Genomic DNA, 4,476 nt, shown 5'->3' with positions numbered 1-4,476 from the left:
GTTTGGACTGGATCTCAAATGAATTTGATGAATTGAAATTGCCATGCTATGATGTATTTGCACGATTAAAAACTGACCTACAGTATTACTGATACTTTTTTTTGACCGAGCAAAACTGGATTTTTATGACATCGTTCCTCTACACTGTCTTTATATTTAAATAGGAAGAACTTGAGTATGAGTCATATCCTGACTCAGTGATGAGGCCTTTTGTGTGAATAAGAGCCTGTTTTGATCTGGTATTATCTTGATTTTCGGTGATCTGCACACAAGAGGACAGCCAAGACATGTCGCTGTTCACACCTGTGCCTATCATGGATCTCCAGCTGTGTTCAGATTTCATTACCGCTTCGCGCAGTTATTACATCCATACTCTGCTAGCTGTTCTGAAGCATGCTTGCTAGTAAGATTTGCAGTTGTATGGGTACAGCTGGAGATATCACTGTCCGCAGATTTCAGCGTCTCCTTCCACAAGTTAAAACAAAACAACCACCACGTCCTGCACTGATGACATAGTCCTTGATGGGGATGCATCAGGACACATTAGTGTTACAAATTAAAAAGATATGTTGTCAAATGTGTCTCAGATCACCTTGGCAAGTGTTCTGAGTGATCAGATGAGCATCTTGGTGGTCGCTTACACTTGTATTTACGGCTGTCCACTTGAGATCAGATCACCCAAACCGCATGTTGATACCAGGTGTAAACAGGGCCTAAGTGACACCCAGTGAAACCCAGTGTTTTGCAACATTGAAATAAATATAATGTAATAATGATAATCTGCATTTATAAAGAACTTTTCAAAACAGAGTAGCAAAGTGCTTTTCATGTTAGCAATTAAAACAGACAAGACATGAAAACTTTTAAAAGAACTGATTAAAACACTTTGGTGTATAATAACAGAGGACGTAAAAGACAGTTTAAATGAACTTAAAACTCGAGAAAAATCAAGAGAGGCTCTTTTAGTCAGGTTCTCTATGTCCTGATTTCAACCTTGGTCCAAAACTTTGGGGAGTTTATAAACTATACATTTTTGGAAAGTTTAGAGTCTGACAAACCCCAAAACCAATGTTTCCATTTTTTTTTCAAAGTCTCTGTAGTGGCCATCTTGGACTTTCAAATGGCGTAACCTGTTTTCAGGTTGATCCCTCATGATAAATCAAACTGGTTCTGAGTTTAGGAGTTAATTGCAATTTTTTCATGCCAAAGAAACAAATGGGACCATTTCCAATACATTAAAATATAATCTGATGCTGCACCTGCCAACCATGTGTTTTTTATCATGTAAATAATTGCTGTGTCTCTCATTAATGTATCTCTTATTACAACACTTGGTAACTAGCTACGCAGCTGGCTTCAGAAAAACAACAGCAAAATTAACCTCAGTAGCTAGCGTTAGCCACTGGTTGACATACCCAGCTAATGTTGAGTACAGTAAGTTATTTAGCAGTCATCAGTTGTCAAACGTTGGCACAGACAGACAGCGTCGTTCAGCCAGGTGACTCTTTCTATTGATCTGACAGAGCAGAAGACTCTCTGGTGAGAGAAAGAGAGGAGGTGTGCTTAATGGTAAATAAGGACTGGTGTGACAATATGAATGTGAGGTGCTGTTCTGTTCCTGCTCATCCTGCACCACAAAGAGAATAAACACTCTGGATCACGGCCATACGCCATTCAGAGGTGATTGCAGAGCAGCACTGCCTGTGTACAGGAGGAACGACCATGCGGCTGTCTTGTTGAGGTTGAGATATGTAAACATACTTCAACACATCCACCAGTGACGTGAGAGATGGAGCCAGTCAGAGGATAGGGCACGTTCCAGGAGACCTCCATCGATGTCATCAATGAATTCACTGAGTCTGTGGTGGATATCATTTGTAATACGACAGAAGCAAGTGTACCCAAAACTACAGTAAAACCACTCCACAAGTAAATGATTGATTTAAGTTAACTCTTTGGATAGGTTAACACTGGAATACAGCCAAATTTCCCTAAGCTGGTCACATCACCTCAGCATCTGGTCACACAAAGAGCGACAAATATGTTGAAAGCTTCGGCAAAAACGAGGAAGTTGATATTGTAGGTCCAGAAAAGGCAAAAGCATTACCTGCATTCAGTGCATTCTCTGTTGCTGACGAAACTGGAAGGTCTGCAAAAGTTGGTTTAAGATAAGTCCACGCTACACGACTTTCAGAGTCTTCCGATCACTGTACAACTTGCTGTCTTGTAATCGGTAGTCTTGAAGTCATTGTGGTTTTCACACTACATGACTGACCAGCAACGAAGGGGTCACATACCATAAGATCCTTCACCAGGAGGAATCTCCGATGAATAGGCTCATGTCTTGTGATGCACATGTCAACTCGTGGTACTTACAAATATCATAGGTATCATAGGTATCATAGGTTTTGAATCAAGACAGGAAGTATACACCATTGTGTGCAATAGTCCACCTTCTCTGTCCCTCTCTCTGTTACTCTTTCCAAAGATACCACATTACAAGCTATGCCAAGGGTATTAAATGGTGTATACTTCCTGTCTTGATTCAAAACAATACAACACAAGATAAAGTACAAATTTATTGTTTGTTCCTTATTTTGCCACTCATTTTTATCTGCTAGCTTAATGCCTAATATCAGCCTAGTGAGAGATCATGTCAGTTGTTGCCCGATCTATCGAGAGTGTTGCTAAAAGAGAGACGTGTTTCAATCAAAGTTAATTTCCTCCTGATTCGGCTGGGTGAAAATGGGTCCAGTACTTCAGTGACTATGAGGTGAGAGAATTGGGGATAATCTGTACTCATGTTCACATTTCCCATTGGAAATGGCTAAAGACTAGTTGAGTTACCAACTCCTCAGCCCATCACTGCAATGGTGAGTATCTGACCAAATATCTCTCCATCTGTTCCTGAGATATGATGCTGAATAATGGACAGAAAAGTCTTTTTGTAGAGCATTATAGTGACACAGTGATGTTGACCTTTGACCTTTTGGATATAAAATATCATCACTTCATCATTTTATCCTATTAGACATTTGCGTAAAGTGTTAGCAAACAAATTCTTGCCTTACAGCTATAAAGATGTTTTATGAGGTCAAAGTGACCTTGACCTTTGACCTTAGACCACCAATTTCAATTAATTAATGTCCAAGTGATTGTTCTTAGTTTATGTGAATATCTGAATAAATAAAATGCATATTAAGCCATTAAGTAAACACCTGCATAGGAACTTTACTTTTTTTTTTAAAGGTGTTTTGAATGTTCACCATTTTTAAAATCCCATATGGCCACCATGGTGAGTCTGAAAAAAATGGAAACATTAGCTTTCATATTCTTCATGTTCTAATGATTCCAAAAATGTATAGGTTATAGACTCCCCAAGAATTTTGAATGAAAATACATAAGGAACTGGACTACTTGATAAAAGTATGTTTTAAGAAGGGATTTAAAAGAGATCACTGACTCGGCTGACCTTCGGGCAGATTGTTCCAGAACCTCTTGGCCCTGACAGCAAATGCTCTGTCTCTTTTTCAGCCAGGCCTCTGGAACAGACAAAAGACCTCTGCTGCCTGAAGACCTCAAAGTACGTCCTGGTGTGTACGGCACTAAGAGGTCGGAGATATACTTGGGAGAGAGACCAAAAAAAAAAATCTTAAAATCTATTCTTAAACATACTGGGAGCCAGTGTTAAGAGGCTAAAACTGGAGTGATGTGATCACATCTCTTGGTTCTGGTTAAAAGCCTGTTTGCTGAATTGTGTACAGTTTGGAGTTGATTAATAGATTTTTGATTCAGGCTAGAAAAGAGGCTGTTGCAGTGATCCAGGTGTGAAGAGATGAAGATGTGTAAAATTGTCTCAGTGTCTCTAAACATTAAAATGGATTGTATTTTTTTTAATAATTCTAATATGATAAAACATGACTGCACAAGCTTTGTGACATGCTGCTCAAAACTGAAATCACTGTAAAACCAGACTCCAAGATTTCTTGCAACAGTTTTGATGTTCCTCAAAATCATGTGTCTTCTTCTTTCAGCTGTTCCCTTCAGGGGTCGCCACAGCCAATCATCTGCCTCCATCTAACCCTATCCTCTGCATTCTCCTCTGTCACACCAACTGACTTCATGTCCTCTTTCACTGCATCCATAAATCTCCTCTTTGATCTTCCTCTAGGACTCTTGCCTGGCAGTTCCAACCTCTGTCCCTCTGATGTACTCATTCCTGATCCTGTCCATTCTCGTCACTCCCAAAGAGAACCTCAACATCTTCATCTCTGCTACCTTCAGATCTGCCTCCTGTCTTTTCCTCAGTGCCACTGTCTCTAAACCAAACAACATCACTGGTCTCACCACCTTCTTGCACACCTTTCCTTTTAATCTTGCTGGTACTCTTCTATCACACATCACACCTGACACTTTTCTCCACCCGATCCAACCTGCTTGCACATGTTTCTTCACCTCTTTTCCACACTCTCCGTT

Source organism: Epinephelus lanceolatus, chromosome 16, assembly GCF_041903045.1.
Source record: "Epinephelus lanceolatus isolate andai-2023 chromosome 16, ASM4190304v1, whole genome shotgun sequence".
Lineage (NCBI taxonomy): Eukaryota > Metazoa > Chordata > Actinopteri > Perciformes > Serranidae > Epinephelus > Epinephelus lanceolatus.
This window is presented reverse-complemented; position numbering follows the sequence as displayed.